This window comes from Lissotriton vulgaris, chromosome 5 (genome assembly GCF_964263255.1).
Source record: "Lissotriton vulgaris chromosome 5, aLisVul1.2, whole genome shotgun sequence".
NCBI lineage: Eukaryota > Metazoa > Chordata > Amphibia > Caudata > Salamandridae > Lissotriton > Lissotriton vulgaris.
The window spans coordinates 191,087,406-191,107,327 of record NC_141693.1 but is presented as its reverse complement, the minus strand read 5'-3'; the positions used below and the strand labels follow the sequence as shown (position 1 = coordinate 191,107,327).

At 46.2% G+C, this 19,922-nt stretch overlaps 1 protein-coding gene across 1 annotated transcript in view; it reads left to right on the top strand.

Annotated features, from left to right (window-relative positions):
- LOC147710452 (ficolin-1-like) overlaps positions 1-19,922 on the top strand; it is a 241,282-nt gene that overhangs the window by 178,849 nt on the left and 42,511 nt on the right. The window lies entirely within an intron of this gene.

Below are 19,922 nucleotides of genomic sequence, written 5' to 3'. Positions count from 1 at the left end.
GGTGTGTGGCTTGTTCTTGTTCAGGGTGATAATAATAACGTTATTAGCCGAAGCCGCGGTGTGGTGGAGGATACTTTAATGTCTCTTCTGGGTGGCTGCAATGCGGTTCGTGGTGGCTTAACGTAACGAGTGTTCTAAAGATAACCATAACTCTTCAGAAGATGCAATCGATGGACTGTCCCGTGACGTGACCGCTGAGTGTCCCAGGCCCCGGGGTGATCCGTTGCTCCAGTCCAGGGCAGGCCTCGTCTCTCTGCCCTTTTGGGGTTGTGGCCCTGGGTTTGATGGGGGCCGGGTGCACACGGCCTTTCTCCTCCGAGTCCAGAATGCAAAGACGAGTCTTGATTGTGGGACTAGCGGCCCATAAGAGAGGAGAGCGTTTTTTACTGAAAATGTGGAGGGGAGCAGGCGAGCAAAAGTAGGGCTAGGTCAGGATAAGATTGGAAGTTGGAACGGAAGGCAGGGGGTCATAGCGTGGTCGTCGGTGGGTGTGTGAACAGTGAACTGTCTCTGGGTTATTATATCACAGTTACTAACATTCCTCCATTGGTTACGGTATTGTAATAGGATGGGGGGAGGCCGAGGGAGATGATATCATCATGGTGAGAGTGGCACTGGCGCGCCGCGCGACGTTGGTTGGTGGTTGTCTGACAGTTTGTGGGGCCGGGTAGGGAGGTTCAGGTTGTGTGAGGTGACGGTCACTCTGATGGCCCGAGCTGTGGGCACTCTGGTATGCAGTGCAAAGTGCGCAATTAATGGTGCCCGTGCCCCGGGGCCACCCTGAGCCTGGCTGGCTGACTCGGCCAAACTCCTGAGCATGAGCAGAGCACTTTCTTTTTTTCTGAGTTTATTTTTTTCAGTCGACAGTCGACTCGAAAGTCTCGAATTTAAATTCAGAACGTCAACGATGATGAAATGGCGGCAGGACGGGGAGCGAGGGTGGGGGAGGGGGATGATGCGTGCGCGCGGCGCGCACACAGTCAGTCACTGAGCAGAGCAGGGAGGAAGGAGAGTATAAAGTAATGGTAGAATCACAGACAGGGGGATTCTAGAATCTCCGTCCCTTCTCCTCTTCTGCATGTATTCAGTGAAAATGTAATTCCTAACTATTTCCAAAAGTCGAGTTCAAAGTAAGCATGGGCGGAAAATCCGTTACGCTCGCGGATTTTGCGGATTTTCGGGAAATCCGCAATCCGCGAGATTTGCGGATTTCCCGCAAAATCCGCAAATTCGCACGCAGCGGATTTTTTTGGCGGCGCGCGGCGTTGGTGATACAATTTTTGCGGCGCGCGGCGTTTATCATCGTTTGCCGAGTTGTTTTTTTCGATAGTTTGCGAGTGCTGCGCCATTTTGGATCTTGCGGTGTGATCCCGCGGGAATTGGCGAGCGCGATTACGTCATCGCGGCTTGCCAGCGATAGTTTGTCAACGCGAGTACGGCGAGATCACGTCTCGCGGTACTTCGCAATTGCGAGATTTGAGATGCGGCGAGCGAAAATATAAATTTGCAATTCTGCACAAGAAATCCACCAGCAAGCAGCATAAACCTTCTAGAAATGATGATTTTTATGTGAATAACTCCTTAGTTTGACATTTGCCTGCACTTTTTTAGCGAGGAGTCCATTTTGGGGAGGGGTGCAGGGGGGTGGGAGGAAGGAAGTGCCCCACAGTCTTCAACTTCCTGTTCCTGTTCAGCAGGCTCCTCCCAGTGCTTTGTCCATCTCCTGGTCACTTTTCATTTGGATGTGCAGCTGGAAGGATTACTTTTTGTGGATGCTGCTGGATCTTTGGATTTGAGGCCTTTTTGACTTTCTTTGGATCACTGTTGGATTAGAAATTTTACAAGTAAGTTTGTTTGGGGCAATACAGTTGCTGCAATTAAAATTTTGGAATTTTCGATTTTTGGGCTGTTTTGGGGCCTTTTTCCCAGGGGTACTCAGTGGTGGGTGGACTGAGTCTTTCTGTGGGGTGTCTTGAATTTAAACATCATGGAGGGGCTGGATGGCTTGGGATTGTGCTTATTTTTCAGTGATTTTCGTTTTTTTGGGCTGTACTTGTGGCCTTTTCACCAGGGGTAGTGAGTGTTGCATGGGCCTAGTCTTTCTGTGGGGTGTCTTGAATTTAAACATCATGGAGGGCATGGATGGAATGGGATTGTGCTGATTTTTCTGTGTTTTTCGATTTTTGACCTGTTGTTGGGGCCTTGACCAGGGGTAGTGAGTGGTGCATGGGCCTAGTCTTTCTGTGGGCTGTCTTGAATTTAAACATCATGTAGGCCATGGATGGAATGGGATTGTGCTGATTTTGCAGTGTTTTCCGATTTTTGGGGGTGTTCATGGGGAGGGACATGCCATGTGGCTGGTGGCCATTTTGAGTGCAGCTACAGGCACTGGCCATGTGCTGGCAGGCAAGTGGCCATTTTGAATGCAGGCTTTGTTGTTAGGCCTCCAACCATTTTGCCTACTTTTCAACCTTTCTTTATGCCCAGGGGTAGTGAGTCTTGCATGGGCCTAGTCTTTCTGTGGGTTGTCTTGAATTTAAACATCATGGAGGTCATGGATGGAATGGGATTGTGCAGATTTTTCAGTGTTTTTCGATTTTTGACCTGTTGTTGGGGCCTTGACCAGGGGTAGTGAGTGGTGCATGGGCCTAGTCTTTCTGTGGGGTGTCTTGAATTTAAACATCATGGAGGGCATGAATGGAATGGGATTGTGCTGATTTTGCAGTGTTTTTCGATTTTTGGGGGTGTTCATGGGGAGGGACATGCCATGTGGCTGGTGGCCATTTTGAGTGCAGCTACAGGCACTGGCCATGTGCTGGCAGGCAAGTGGCCATTTTGAATGCAGGCTTTGTTGTTAGGCCTCCAACCATTTTGCCTACTTTTCAACCTTTATTTATGCCCAGGGGTACTAGTGAGTCTTGCATGGGCCTAGTCTTTCTGTGGGTTGTCTTCAACTTAAACATCATGGAGGGCATGGATTGAATGGGATTGTGCAGATTTTTCAGTGATTTTCGTTTTTTGGGCCTGTACTTGTGGCCTTTTCACCAGGGGTATTTGAGTCTAGCATGGGCCTAGTCTTTCTGTGGGCTGTCTTCAACTTAAACATCATGGAGGGCATGGATTGAATGGGATTGTGCAGATTTTTCAGTGATTTTCGTTTTTTGGGCCTGTACTTGTGGCCTTTTCACCAGGGGTATTTGAGTCTAGCATGGGCCTAGTCTTTCTGTGGGCTGTCTTCAACTTAAACATCATGGAGGGCATGGATTGAATGGGATTGTGCTGATTTTTTCTGTGTTTTTCGATTTTTGACCTGTTGTTGGGGCCTTGACCAGGGGTAGTGAGTGGTGCATGGGCCTAGTCTTTCTGTGGGGTGTCTTGAATTTAAACATCATGGAGGGCATGGATGGAATGGGATTGTGCTGATTTTGCAGTGTTTTTCGATTTTTGGGGGTGTTCATGGGGAGGGACATGCCATGTGGCTGGTGGCCATTTTGAGTGCAGCTACAGGCACTGGCCATGTGCTGGCAGGCAAGTGGCCATTTTGAATGCAGGCTTTGTTGTTAGGCCTCCAACCATTTTGCCTACTTTTCAACCTTTATTTTTGCCCAGGGGTAGTGAGTCTTGCATGGGCCTAGTCTTTCTGTGGGTTGTCTTGAATTTAAACATCATGGAGGCCATGGATGGAATGGGATTGTGCTGATTTTGCAGTGTTTTTCGATTTTTGGGGGTGTTCATGGGGAGGGACATGCCATGTGGCTGGTGGCCATTTTGAGTGCAGCTACAGGCACTGGCCATGTGCTGGCAGGCAAGTGGCCATTTTGAATGCAGGCTTTGTTGTTAGGCCTCCAACCATTTTGCCTACTTTTCAACCTTTATTTAGGCCCAGGGGTACTAGTGAGTCTTGCATGGGCCTAGTCTTTCTGTGGGTTGTCTTGAATTTAAACATTATGGAGGGCATGGATGGATTGGGATTGTGCTGATTTTGCAGTGTTTTTCGATTTTTTTTGTGCTCTATAACTGAACTGATGTTCCTCTGTCTTCCATTTTTTTTAGGTGCACAAGACTCAAGAGAACCACCAGTGCCAGGAAGAAGTCCTGCAGCGGTGTGTGTGTGCAGCATAACGTCACGCGACGTCACGTCTGGCCTCAGACAACTCTACAATTCGTGCAACTGCGGCCTGCTGTCTGACCTGCTCTGAAGAAGATGGCCCCGCCCCCAAAGAAAGTTCTCCGTAGCTCCTCTAGCAAGAAAGTTGCTAGTAAGGAGCAGAAGAAGCAAGGTACCAAGGAGGCTGGTGTGCCACCCGCCACGTTTTTTGGGAGCAAAAAAAAAAGTACGCCTGCTGCAGCAGGTTCTGCTGGGGACCAAGCTGGGAGCAGCACCCCTGCTCCATTGGGTTCAGTGCCTCCACCACCACGCCAACTTTTTACTTTCAAAGTAAGTTTTGTCACCAGTTTTCTGCTAGGCCTCGTTTTTTGAGATTTGATTGGGGGTCTTCTACATTTTTGCGACTGGCTTTAGTAAGGGTCTGGGTGGGAGCACTGCTAGGAAGATCTAATTTTGTTCTAAAACACAGTTTACAGTACACCTAGCTTGAGGGGCAAGATCCGCTACATTAATTTGCCCATACTTATTTATCCTTCAAAAGGTGACTCAGAGTACGCACTTTCAAAAACATTGTACTGTCTACTAGGAAAAACAAATTGTGACTTTTTGCACTCCACAGCCTACATACCTTATATTTATTTATCAGTGGTGTTGTAATATTATATCACTTCCTGTTTTTCGTTGAATAATTACAGGCCGGGTTTCAGTCTCTGCAATGGGGAAAAAAGGATGGAGTCAGGCTTCACAGTAGCGAGCCACAATTCAGCATCAGGCAGGCAGTGGACAGGGTGTCTTCTGGTGACCAACATCGATGGACGAAGCGTCGGCTGCAATGGAGGAGTGCCGCTAATAGGAGGATTTTTTTTCTGCAGGCAACTTACTTACCACTTCCAACAGGACCACTACAACCACATAGATACAGTATCCCTTGCCTTTTTCTCTGACTGTGACTGCATTTCTTGGCTCTCTCTCGGCTTCTACATTGATCCCTTAACACATCACTTAGTCCACTCCACTATCACATCTGCACCACACATAGTCATTTGTAAGTGCTCCTACGTAATTCGCAAGTCGCAGCACGCCCCAGGCCGTAGAGGACTGGGATGGCCCCAATGATGAAGCATGTCACCAAGGGGCAACCCTGGTGAGTGAGGGGACACCTAGAAAAAAAGCAATTTCTCCTTTTCTATCTACTATACCTTCCAGACCAACCCCACTGAGTGTTGTTGTGAATGGATTTATAGTGACCAGCAAGGCTCTCGGGTATCTGGCTACAGAGACCTTATGTTGAATATCGTTATCAATAATTTACACATAGGCCCTTTACTGTTGCATTCTTTCTTCCACAGTTGTCGAATGTACTACTTACTTTTCACTGACATGCATGCAGTAGTGCATGCACTTTCAAAGATTGATGGATAGGTTTGTACCCAAAGAATTGTTTATGTTCAATTGTTTGTCTATGCTGTGCTTTTTTTTACAGGGTGTCTTCTGGTGACCAACATCGATGGACGAAGCGTCGGCTGCAATGGAGGAGTGCCGCTAATAGGAGGATTTTTTTTCTGCAGGCAACTTACTTACCACTTCCAACAGGACCACTACAACCACATAGATACAGTATCCCTTGCCTTTTTCTCTGACTGTGACTGCATTTCTTGGCTCTCTCTAGGATTCTAAATTGATCCCTTAACACATCACTTAGTCCACTCCACTATCACATCTGCACCACACATAGTCATTTGTAAGTGCTCCTACGTAATTCGCAAGTCGCAGCACGCCCCAGGCCGTAGAGGACTGGGATGGCCCCAATGATGAAGCATGTCACCAAGGGGCAACCCTGGTGAGTGAGGGGACACCTAGAAAAAAAGCAATTTCTCCTTTTCTATCTACTATACCTTCTGTCAGGTTACGCAGCCCCTAAGCGCCTACCGTACTATGAAACTACATTTCCCATGAGTAGGCGGGAGACTTGCAGGAAGTTTATCTGGGGAACAGACGCGCTTCCTGTTGCGCGTTATTCTGGTTTCTGTTCTGCACACTACCGTTTCCCTCTTCCTTTTTGTTGGACCATACATCTTTGCTTTGACTATTTGGAACCCCCTTTGTACATTGAGTCCTCTACCAAGTTTGTGGTATGTTGTGAGTAGTGGGTTTGATGTCTTAGTATAACGCGAGTGTGTTTGGTGCGACAGGAGTGTGTTCGTTAACTATATGTTTATGTGTTTCTTAGGCCTTCCTCACAGATTGTGGCAGAAGGGCTATAGTATTTCCTATCCAAGGTCATGTTTTCTTGGTGCTCAGGTACTTGTCTACTTCCTTGGTTATTTAGTGAGACTATATGAGAGTACCCTTGTATGTTAGGACAGCACTTCACTGATGCCTGTCTTGTCTTCTGTTACAGGTATCCTTTCCCTGCTGACCCTACCTTTACCCATCCCACATTTTTTATTTTAGTTTGTTATTTTTCTCCCCCGCCTAATGCCTCGAACACCCTGTGTTTACACTTCTGGGTGTTGGTGACATTTGGAGGTGGAACCATATTTGCATCGACTGGATCACGGGGAGTAAACCTGACACCTTCCAGACCAACCCCATTGAGTGTTGTTGTGAATGGATTTATAGTGACCAGCAAGGCTCTCGGGTATCTGGCTACAGAGACCTTATGTTGAATATCGTTATCAATAATTCCACACAGGCCCTGTACTGTCGCATTCTTTCTTTCCACAGTTGTCGATGATATATTCTTACTCTGCTTGACAAAGAACCATTGCTAATGTGAAAGAACTTCAACCGAATTAGTAGTTATACTTTACCATTTGTTAGGCTACAATGTGGCACTGCTCTACTGTACTTCTGTCACCTGCTATATTCTCAGTTGTACCGTTGAATTGCTCAGGAGGACAAACCAGATTTCATTTTCTTTTTTTTCATAGGCATGCAACTGCCACTGTGTCACACCACTAGTACCACCGCTATGAGGAAATTTTATCCGACCAAGATTGCCAACGTTATTCGGTGTTTCCCGTGGAGCCAGCCCTGGGTCTAGCCCTACTTTCAAACACAAATTACAGGTAAGATAAGCGTTTGGTGGTTTGGGGGTATAATGGAGTATTAGTACGAGAGACGAGAGACTGAAGGTAGTACTACTAAAGTCCTAGCACTCTTGGATTCACTTCACTTAGTCTGTGAGAGGCACTTAGTGTTGAAAACATTTGGGCATTTACACTTAAAGGAAGAAAATGGAACTAAACTTTCAGGAAAACAGTCAACGTTAAACCCCCACCCACCAGGCAAGCAGTAAAAAACAGGTATGCTCAGATAAAGTTTGAAAAAGTATATTTATATCCCTAACAAAATAATCTCCCGCAAGACCCTCCCTAACCCCAACGATTGTCCTTCAAAAGTCCCCAAAAACCCAACTCCCAATTCCCACCCCCCAAAAGTCTCTAAAAAAGGGGCAAGGGACACTATGGGTGGATGCTGTTAACTTTTTGGGCCAGGGCATCATGCTCCTCGCGGAGCAAGGCGAGCTCCTGCTGAAGGCGGGACACCATCAGGGTAGTGCGGCGCAGGCGTGCCTTCACTGCCTTGCAGGTGCAATGCCTGTGAGAGGCAGCTGTTGGCCTTGCTGCTCGGCGGTGGCGTTTGCCTTTGGCAGCCCGGCTCAGTCTGGGTGGACCACTGTGCTGGGTGGCAGCCCGTGGGGCCACGGAGGCCGATGCAGACGACGTTGTTGTAGTTGTCGACTGCACACTTTCCACGTCCTCCAGGGCCACCAGCCGCCGATATTCCGCAACAGTGGCCTCGATCCTCCGTTGCCGGGCCGCTCTAGCCAGCTCCTTCCTCCTTATTCGTTTGGAAGGAGAACCTATATGAAGAAAGAAAGACATAGTCTGTAACCAATGCTCTTTAAGATTAACTCAATCATTCAGCAGAAATTTGTGTTGCAGTACAACTAGCAACTTGCAAGCGCATTACATAACTATTGAGGCCAGTATCTATCTAACCTCACACTTCTTCATCCTTGCTCTAACATTAGTGGGAGTTTAAGGAACAAATTCTACGAGCACTGTGGACTTCCATTGGAGTCGACTATGAAAGTACACCAGTCTTATTCTTCTTCTTATCTCTTGTTTTGGAAAATTGGTACGTTATTTTCTGCAAGCCGGCATAATGCCAGCGCAGTAAACTTGCACCCGAGAAAAAGAGACGCACGCCATGAGGAGTGACCTAGACTTGCGTTGCCGTTGCGTTACTGTACCCGTCCAGTACATGCAGGTGGTGAAGCTCTTACTTTTCTATTACGGGTGGCACTGAGAATACTCTGTTACAACTCAAGGGCTACTGCTTAATTAATTTAACTTTCACCCTACAGTGGAAATGAGTACTAGAAATGGAAAATTGAAGAAGATAAATAATCTGATTATCTATCACTTCACATGGGATGTTTTTGCTTATATATGGGATGACTTTAGGTGCTTTGCTTTTTATTGAGTGACCAGTGATACATCCACACATGAATGACTGAGTACTACTAAACTTATTAAGAGAGGTAGGGAGTGGCCACCATAATAACCGGATCTATGCAGTGCTTGCAATACAAACTACTGCTACTATTTATGGTAGTATTTGGACAAAAATAAAAGTTCTTTTCCTTGCCTTTCCTACACTGGAACGGACGTGCGGGTGCAGTGTTACATGCTCTTCAAAGTTACACTTAGTTCATCCACTGACCGTCTACTCTCTCTAGATCATGGGTACTCACAAACTTTCTCTCAGGGGCTACATTTACAGTGTAGTTTGGGGCCGAGGGCCGCACTGGTGGGGGCGGAGTCAGAGGGGGCGGGGCTAAAGCAAAACGATAACTTGTGACCATGAGGTTGCACACAGGTCCCTGCAGCAGATGCCCTCATCCACTGAGCCACCAGACCCAGCATTTACATACATCTCTCTCCCTCCTGCTCTCCCTCCTGCCCTCCCTCCATCTCTCTCTCCCTCCTGCCCTCCCTCTCCCTCCCCCTCTGTCATCTCACTGTGTGTGTGTCTATCTGTGTCAGCCTTCAGCCCGGGTTGAGACCGCTTCCTCAACGCGCACACACAGACAACAACACCAAAGTACTTAACAGGTCTTTAAAAGACCATTAACATATTATTGAGGCTTTGTTTGTTTTAGCGCCCCTGCTTCTCCACCCTGACAATCACTGCTTGCCCGGCCCCACAGAGCAGAGGCTTTGTTCTATTTCACCTCTTTGTGGCCTTGCATCTCCACTCTGCTCTGTGGGGGCCGGGGGAGCAGTGATTGTCAGAGTGGAGATGCAGGGGCGCTAACAGGTGAAATACAAAAAAGCCTCTGCTCTGTGGGGGCCGGGGGAGCAGTGATTGTCTGCAAGGTCTGCGCACCGCCAAGGAAGGCTTGCCGGGCCACCACCGGCCCGCGGGCCGTACTAGGAGTACCCCTGCTCTAGATACACATATGCTATCTAAGAGTCAGATAGTAGCTGATCCAGGTATATGGACACATACAGTTTCTGTGTCACCCACCCAGGCTGTTGTCCTTCCACCCATCATTGCTTCATCATTCACCCAGCCATGCATCTCATATTCTTGCCTTCCCAGCTAGTCTTCAATCTCAATAAGTAAGGAATATATAAGAGCTTACCTCTGGCCGCCACCACCACCGTCTCAACTCTCACAGCCGCCGCCGCCGCCTCCTCCCCTGAACAATCGGCCTCCGCCTCCGTGTCCAGCACCACCACCTCCACACTGGCCCCGCCACCAGATGTTCCACCTACAAAGTACATGTAACAATGTTAGAATAAAGCACTCACTAGTCACTAGTATTTGGTCTAGGAATGAAGACATGTGAAAACAATGTAATTTGTGACTGTCTACGTTAAAGTTAAAAAAAATGTCCCTTTTTCCAGGGAAGGATGTCTTGCTGCACTTTTTGGCACAACTGATGAAGGCTGTTTTTTTAACACGCACCATTTTTCTCCACATAGACAGAAGATGGACTTCTAACTACAAGATCAAGTTGAAACCAGGTGAGAGCTCGGCTCGACCACAAGAAATGTCTTCAATTAATCGTCAGCACTAACCACTTTTCCATTATCAGTTAAACGTTTAGTTTTATTATGACTTCATTTTAATAAATGTGTTTACTTTTAATAAAGCTTTTAAACTTAAATACAATCTGTGTTTTTTGGTCCAGACTAGAGTGACTGAGCGAAAGGTTTTGCAATTTTTGCAAGCATGAGTCCAGATAGAACACTTCAAAAGACATTATGGACAATCCCAGAGGACTGCACTAAGTTGATAGAGCTATTGCTGACTAGAATCATGGGAGTTTCGCCAACCGTGCAATCTTAGTTAGCTACACAGACAGACTAATAAGAATAATCTAGTAATACCACAGGGAGTCATAGTAGAGGCAGGATAAGAATTTAGATACAGTCTACAAGAAGAGCAAAGACAATTTTGAAAAAAGTCAAATGAGGAACGCTAGGAAAAATAGGTACTAGTCTAAAATGAAAACTTACTGGGGCCAGCAGAGGAGCCCTCGCCTGCCCGATCCTGGCCCTGTTGAACAGCATCCGCCGCCTGCTGCTCCTGTGTCCTCCTCTCGCCCCTGGGGGGAGCTGACGTACAACATGAAAGAAAGAACAGAAAACATGGATGATTGTTGCTTGTCAATGTCAACCAAATCAAACATTTCAAAAGAACAATAACAAAATATTTCCGCGAAATTATATTGATTATGGTTACTTTTCATTTATTTGCGGACCTGTGACTTCGAAAGTCACGTAACTCACTAAACAAAGTACTGAAACGTTCACCTAGGACTGGCAGTCCGCAGTCCGCAGGCAAGACGCAAAGTGACAGACAAACTCCATTGTGATTTCAGTCAGATCAGTGACAACACTAACAGTTGCCTGCTACATTACCAGTCATTTAAATAGTCAAACTATCAATCCACCGCCACTATTTTTCTTATTGTCAGGGTTACAAAGGAAGGGGCAGATTTAAGCCCTTGCGGCTCTTTTGCGCCGTTCTTGCGTGACTTTTGTGACGCAGCAGCTAAACAAAAAAGGGCACCATGGTGCGGCGTATAATATTATAACAACGTGACGCATTTGGGAGATGCATCCCGTTATAAAGCCCTGCGCCATCAGGGGGCGTTCCGGCGCAAGGGAGGGCATTCCTGCGCTGGAACACATCCTAATAGTGGCTGAGGGAAATCTACAAAATATCAATCAGTCACCTTTAGGACAATGATGCGTCACACAAACCCTGCACCTGCTTGAAGCAGACGTACGGCTTGACCCAGCATTGGGGAGATAGGGTACCCCAGAGCATTGATGGAGCTGCGCCATCGTTGCGACGCAACTCCAGCAGTAAAGCTTCGGTGACGTTTTGGGCCCATGGTGTGCCGCATTGCAAATACGGCGCACCATGTTTGGTGGTGGTAGCGGGCCGCACAATTAATGGCGCATCCCTGCTACTTTGCAGGGATGCGACGGTAATTGCAATTCTGCCCCTTAGGGGCATACTTACTTACGCGTTCTGGCGCATCTCCAGAGATGCGCCAGATCATCATCAAATGCGTCACGCAAAACTACCCTTGCGACACGGCAGATGTGCCTCATTTACAATGCGGCGCGCCCTGGCGCAAGGGTAGGCACTTGCGTGACGCATCTCGTCACGTAAGAGCGGCGCATCGCTGGAGTCACGTCGCCAACGCAATGCAACTCCAGTAATGCTCAGGGCCACCCAATACTTAACATGCTGTGTCAGTCCTTTCGCCTGCTTCGAGCAGACATAAGGAATTGAATTGACGTTGCAGCGTCGCAGAAGTGCCTGCGTTAAATCTTGTACATTTCACGCAGGCAATTTTGCGAGGCGCACAGCCGCTGGACCGCCCACCCTGCGTACTAGGAACGCACCCATTGTGGTGCAGGCCCATGGCTTTATAACGTGACGCATCTCCCTAGATGTGTCATGCTGTAAATGACTCGCAGGGATGCGGCACGTTTACGCCGCTGTTGCGTCACGCAAGGCAACGTAAACGTGGCGCAAGGGGCTTGTAAATGTAATCTGCCCCCTAGTGTCTAGCATTACGCAGTTCTGTAAAGTACACTCATACATAATAGTTACTCAGGCCAATGAGACCACGAAATAGAAAACAAATAAGCATAGTAGCAACGCCACTGAGAAGGAGAGCAGTGCACCTGAAATGCACAGAAGATTTTGAAATATAATTTAACTACAATGTAATCGTCATCAGCGGCATTATTGGCTTGCTCCATGTAAAAAACAAATATTTGCAATACAACAACACAGAGCAGGAGAAAACATCATAGTAGTGAGTGATTAAATGGCTACTACTATACTCACCAAGCCCAGGGATCTCCAAGCCGAGCTGGTCCAGCAGGTCGCGCTCGCGGTCCAGGAGGTCCGTCCAGCGATGGGTGACCTGGCTGTAGGTGCGCTGGACCCCGTAGAGGTGGGATATGGCCCAGCACACCTTCTCCCACCGCTTCCGGCGCTCCCGCATGTTGTAGCCGCCGGCCGCGATCCTGCCGCCTCCCGCGATGGTCCTGGGCAGGCGGCGCTGGACGAAGTAGACCAGCGCGCCCACTTCCTCCGGGCTGATATCTCCCGTCGCGTCACCTGCTCCCCCCTCAATCTCCCGCATGCTGTCCTGCCACTGGGTCCAGCACTACTCCCCGCCGCCGCTGCGGCCCTCAAGTGCCTGGGCAGCTTCACGGCGCCTGGCTTGACCATGGTCTGGGCAGGTAAGGTAGGAAGAAGTAGAAAATTAAGAAAGAATAGGATAGGGAAGAAGAAAAGAAAAGAGTTTAAAAAAGTAGTTTAAAAGTAAAGAAAAATAGCAGAAAAGACAAAAATATACAGCTAGGAAAAGAGAGGGATAGATAAGAAGCAAAATCGTAAAAAAAAAAACTGAAAACAAGCAAAGGATGGCAAAGATACCAAGAGGATTAAACACCATGCCCAGACACAGGAAATGAATGAAAAACAAGATGGCCGGCGCCCGTTCACGAGCGCGAAAGTAAGTTCGCGCGAGATTTTCCTCGCGATCTCGTGCGAACCTCTAGATTTCCCGCGCGATCTCGTGCGAACCTCTACTCGCAATGCGCTTACTGCGCGAGATTATACATAGCGGGCGGAAACGGAAATACGTCACGCAAACAAAATGGCCGCGCCCGTACTCGACCTTGGGGTAAATTCGCGTGTTGCGCTGCAAGCGGCTCGCGAATACTGCAAAAAAACTCGCGAAACAACAAGCCGCAAAAAAATAAAATGCTCATTCGCACGAATTGGCGGCTTCCGCGGTCGGTTTCGCACGACGCCGCGCCCCGCGAATAGCGCGAAAAAAACCGAAAAACGATTTCAGCAAAAGCAAAAGCAATGAGCAGGTGCAAAAGGTCAACCTCATGATTTGTAACGATTCTTTGTAGTGCTTCCTGAGGGGGCCCTCCAGAATTCGGTTGCCTGCTTGCAACTATTGTGTGACCCTGCTCTGACCTTAACTGTATGCCACAAAGGTCCTGATTTACAGCTAAAGGAGCAGACAAGCAGGTGCCAGGCTGGAACTTTAAATTCTTTCAGTGACACATTAATTAGCCCCTAATTCATTATTGTCAGTTGGGGCAGGGCAGGTGTTGTAACTAATTTTGCAACAATGAAAGCACTTAGCAAGTGCAAAAGATCACTAATCAGGGCGCACTAAGGAAGCAGGTGCCAGCTAAAAAAATATTCTGTGACACATTAATCAGCCCCAAATTAATTCAGGTCACTTGAGGCAGGGAAGGTGTGCTTTGCTTTGCCGAAAATAATGTACACTGGACAACCAGAGGGTGTGGTGATGAAACAGAGGGTGGCATGGGTGGGCCAGAGGGTGGCATGAGTAGTCAGAGAGTGGCAGTGGTGACAGAGAGTGGCAGTGATGAAGAAGAGTGTCCCAAACAGGCTGGACATGTAGAAACAACAAGTTCGCAAAACTTGCGACCCGACAGGTAAGTTCGCAAATTGCAAAATTGTAAAAACCCTCGCGAACTGGCAGAAACACGGGCGAACACAAAAAAAAAAAATCCGCAAATTCGCGGGAATTCGCGGATTTTGCGGATTGCGAATCCGCAAATCCGCAAAATTCGCGAACGCGATATCCGCAAAATTCGCCCATGCTTAGTTCAAAGCTCAGAAACCCCTAAAAGGACTCTCCCTAAAAAATATCACTGTTGTGCATTGATTGGATATGGACCAGTCTGTCGTCGGAGTTACTGACATGGCCTTGTTCATTGCACCTGTAAAAGGCATCTTCTCTTCTGTCTTCTAAAATTGTTCTTCACGGAGTGGTGCTTCTCTTCTCTGGGGCTTCTTAGACAGTAGTTAGTGGTGCATACAATATGCCAGCCGGTGGTGCATGCAGTGAGGACACCGTGTGATAAGCAGTGATGCTGGCTGGCAGTGAGGACACACAGTAGGAGGCAGTGGTGCATACGGTGAACATAGCATAGGAGGCAGCGATACATACATTGTAGAGAAATTATATGGTGCATACAGTGAAGGCAGTATAGGAGGCAGTGCTGCATACGGTGTGAAGACAGTAAAGGAGGCAGTGGTGCATACAGTGCAGATAATAGCGTAGGCAGTGGTGCATACAGTGAAGGCAGTATAGGAGGCAGTGCTGACTGCACTGCTGCCATCTGCGTTCTACCTGGTGTGTGTGTGTGTGTGTGTAGGGGGGTGGTGGGGGAAGGTGAGAGAGGAAACTTTCCACCACCTCTACTGCATGGACTTATTGTCTGCTAGCTTGCTCTTGCTCCTCGTGTTAGGGAAGCTTCTCATGCTGTAACCCTGCTGTAGGCCAGTGAAGCCTCTTAAAACCTTTCAGCAAACACAAGTCTAACTCAATGGCATTTGCCAGTGCTTGCTTTCTTCCCTATCTCATTGGAAAGGCTACTCAAGTGATTTTGAGGTATGTAATCTAAGCTCGAGCAGCCACGAGTTCCGATGGTCACAGTCTACATGCTGCTGAGTGCATGTTTGTTTCAAGGGTTTTTTTTGCTTTACCAGCGCAGAACCTCTTCATAAGAATGTTAAGCTGATGAGGTCCTTCCAGGTGCACTGCTGCGCGCGAGGACGGGCACCAACACATGCATGCAACTGAAGCAGAAATAATAAACTGGGGAATTCTTGGGCATGACGCTTTGAAAATTTTGATAACAGTATATGGTACACGGTAAGCTGCAGAATGTTTAAAATAGAGAAATGTCCTTGTGTCAAAACTGCAACTTTGATCAGAATCGATAAGACGCATTTAAAAAAAAAAACTTTTGTTTAAAAGTGATGGCAAAACAGCGTTTAATTGTAAATAACAGCACCTTGACTTCATAAATCATGACGGACTGGCGCACTAGCTTTCGATATTCATAAACTTGGGTAGCAGCATGTATGATTAATGTATGATTCAGTGACTTGTCCGTAGCACCTCACAGGTCAACTCATCATTTTCCTAAAATTGTATTCTATCTCGTTCCTAATTGTTTGTCTGAAAGTAGGATTCCCCACAGTAGCCTTTGGAGTCCTCATGAGAGTACTGTTGTCCAGGCATTGTGCTATTACACAAACAAGGGTAACGGACTGTGATCTTACAATCCTGGGTCTGCATAGATATTCGGCATGTAATATCGATGTCAACTACCCTTTAGTGCCATACAAATGGTTTCACACGTAAGCCAAAGTCTGTCGGCAGGCAGACTGTAGAGAATGAGATGGTAGCGAGCCTAGGCCAGGAAGGCATTGCTATGCTAGATACTCTACCACAAAATGACCACGATGACTTATTGCCAGAATAAACAAGTTACACACCTGCATTTTGTGCGGCTTCCAGGTCTTATGAAAGCTTAGTGCCTGATTTAGAGCTTGTCGGACAGCCGACTCCGTAAGGTTGGCATATTTGGGCAAAATGGAAGGCTTGGGCAAAGGGCGCTGAGGAATAGGATGCCGCGCCGCCGGGGAAGCATGGTGGGCCGCGGAGGGGGGCCCCTCCATGTGCTTTGCAGGGGGGCCCCCTCAAGTTTCGTTACGCCACTGTGTCCAGGGTATGCACATCTGTCACCATGGGCATGAGAGACACACATGTCACCGTGGGTATGAGTAATGCCAAGGTCTGGCAGTAGGAAAAACTGAAAGTGCGAAATGTGAAGAGAGAACTGTAGGGTAAACAATGGTTTGGCGCAGAGGCATAGATAGTGTTGCTGCAAACATATCTTTCAACAAACTTAGGGGCATATTATCAAGCCTGTGCGCTAAAATTATCGCCGCTTTATCGGCCGAAAACGGCCGATAAAGCAGCGATAATGGGCTTGATAATATGCTCTGTGGAATTCCAATCGAAGCCCATGTTAGATGTCTTCACATCTAACATGGGCTTCGATTGGAATTCCACAGAGCATATTATCAAGCCCATTATCGCCGCTTTCTCGGCCGTTTTCGGCCGATAAAGCGGCGATAATTTTAGCGCACAGGCTTGATAATATGCCCCCAATTTCGTAAAAAGAAAATAAATATTTTTTCTTTCTGACCTTTCAAATGTATATCAAGTTTCTCTTGTTCGGTCTTTTTTTCTTTCTTTCTCTTAATATCTCCTCTACCAATGTTATCTCATTTCTCCCCAAACTGCTACTTCTGTCCTCTCGGCTATTTTTCACCTCACTCCCTCCAGTTCCCCTCTCCCTGTTACACTTCAGCACTTCTACCCAACACCCATTCACATTCTGCAAATCTATTATGAGCTTGTTCTCTCTGCCACTCACAATTCTTCACATTCTTTCTCACTGTCTCCTTACCCTTCCACTCATTTGTTCTCGCCACCTCTTGCCCTTCTCCTGTTTCCCCTTTCTCACATTTCTATGTCATTCTCTCCCGGCCTTTCTTAAAATCATTTTTCAAGTTCTCTTTCACCCATATTCTTTATTTCACCGCCGATTTCTCTCTTTATGTCTCACCCCCCTGGAATAGCCACAACACTCTATTGTTTGCCCCACTCATTTGAAATCTGACACCTGCATCCCACCTGCCTAAACACCTCTCCGGCTCACTCCATAGTCAGTATCTCACATCTTATTTTACTTTCACTTCCCTCTTTTCCTTTGCTCTCCCACCTTTTCCCCTTCTGCTCAGAATTGGTAACAGTACTTACTTCAAAATTCTGGCATTCTCTTTCATACCAAAGAGAAAATCTTGGAAGGAATAGGTGAATTATCTAAGTCAGATTCATAAGGAATTCTGACAGCATCTCTAGGGAAAAGGGAAAATCTCACTAAATAAATGGATAGTGTCTCTAGTAGATCAGGAACATTTCTCACGAATTGGACGACAGAGACATGTGAGGAAAATGAAAAGTCTCTGCCTCATTTCCAAAACCAAGGGTTTTAAAGCACATTTTACACATAGGTAATACGCTGAAACTACAAATTCAGCATGGCATGACTAATGGTAATGGTGTACTCACAGGTTGCGTGTGTTTCCTACAGTGGTTTGAAGCACACAGTGTTTGTTTAAATACCCCTCACACACCAAAAGGACCCTTGGTGTCATGTTTCATCATGGGGGTCTTCACGCCCAGCTGTGGGACAGGGCTTGCTACTACCTACGACTAAGTGGGAGCACTGATTTACAGAAAAGTATGTGTTGTGTAGTAAGGTGATTAGAAGGGTCAGGAGTGAGTGAAAGTCCGGACAATTGGACAATAATTAATTAATTTCAATCCCAGGTCATGAAAACCACGTGATCCAGTTGAATGACCAGTTAATCGCAGGTTTGCGCCTTATATTTTTGGCACTATTTTAATTTAAAACTTAAAAAAATGATCGCTCTGGGTTCCCTTATTGGAATGTTGTTGTTTTGGTGGCATTTAGTGTAATAAAAGTAATCCTAGTTTTCTAAATTGGTTTGGAATTTTCTTTTTGATGTTTTGAATTTATTACTGTTTTGGTACTGCATAAATACTGTACACATTACTTTGAGTTAAGTCTGTGAGCTCTGTGCCACAATTACCACTGGGCTGAGCTCAGGGACTTTAACAGTTTATCTTGATGTGTATTGTATTTGTTGCTTATGGTAAGTAGTATCCTCCCTTAAATATATGTACCATATCAAATTTAACAATTGACAATAAAGAAGAATTTTGCTAGTACCATTGAATTATGGTGGATTTATGACTGTGAATTAAAAAAACGAATATTTGTCCAATAATCTTGACTGTGGTAATGAATAGAAAGACCACACAAGCCTGGCATTGTGCATAAGGATTGGCAAAATGAATATGTTTTACAGCCAATACCTATTCGGTTCTTCAATGCTTGTCGAAAGCGGACATTGAGACAACAGTAAATGAGGTATTGTGTAAACATCTTAATAAAGCCTATGGGTCCTTCGGTACCCCTCAATACTTGATACCATCTTTGATGATCTACCACGAAGGAGGATGCCTTAGTTCCTGAATGCTTTTATTATTACTAAAAGAAAAGTCATTAGGATTAACTAAAATAACATGAAACACAAATGTCCTTGCAGAATACGTGGATAGCTATACAAAGATATAACTCATTTTCTATGCATTTTCCTGGTTTTACAGAGTTGGGAAATAGGTTGTTTATGCCAATATACGAATCCTAAGTAGTAAGAAAGTCAATGGGTGTTTGTAGTTCAGCCTTCTATGTGAGAATATTCAATTAGGTATATTCGTAGTTGCTTGGTGGACGCAATCCTGCTTGTGGATTAATGCTTGCGAAATATGGAATTTGTGGGTTTTAATATTGTTGACTAAGATTAACCACTTGAGACATATAAAGTGTCTGATATTCAATGTTTCATTTTAATTTGAAGACTGGTCAAAATATTTGAAGGGTTTTGTGATGATTTTATTAACCCTCAATAAAAGTACTTGACTTACCTCTTCTCGTCACTTTTGCATCATCCTGATGCTCCAGTAGATTAACAAGATTGTTTTGGGACCAATTTCAAGAACATAATGCTGTTAGGAGGGAGGACCAGTGAGCCTTCTAAGGATCATGCTTGCGACACTTCAACATGTGTAGGCACACCCGCCCATTGGAGCGATCCTCCCATCATGGACTGAGTCAGTGAGAAAAAAGATTAGATTTACAGCAAGATCACTTGAATGGACGGGCCCAATCATGAGCTGTTACAATCCAAAGTGTGAAAATGATATATAGTGCCATGTGCCAAGACAACTTGGACATCCCCAAATTACAAGCTAAAATCTCCCAGGATTGTATTTTGGCTAATGCCAGAATGATCTATGATGGTGATTCCTCAACCTGCGACGCAAAGGGAACATTGCACTCTGATGGCCATTACAAAAAAATTTAAGGGCAGCATGAACATAGGAGAAATGTCCCACTAAATGTTTAGCCAGAGACAACTTTATCAGCATATTACTGATGGAGTAGAACGTGATTCATGAGAGTCAAACCTAATATTGGTTGGTGACTTCAGTGCCCAGGAGCTGACGCCGAGGTACCTTGTTTGTAGGCAGACCTAGTGCCATCATTCTGACACTTACTTGAGGGGAAGAGGATATTGGACTACTACTAGATTCATGAGAGGTTCGTTGTCATAGACTTCAAGTTGTAAAATTGGACTCACTGTCATTGTGATCTAGTGGCACCCAGGCAGAAGCAGTCACGTCATCATTAAATTGACAGGTAGGTAAAGGAGAGGAGCAACACGGAACATCAGACAAACAAGCAGGGAGCTACTTTCA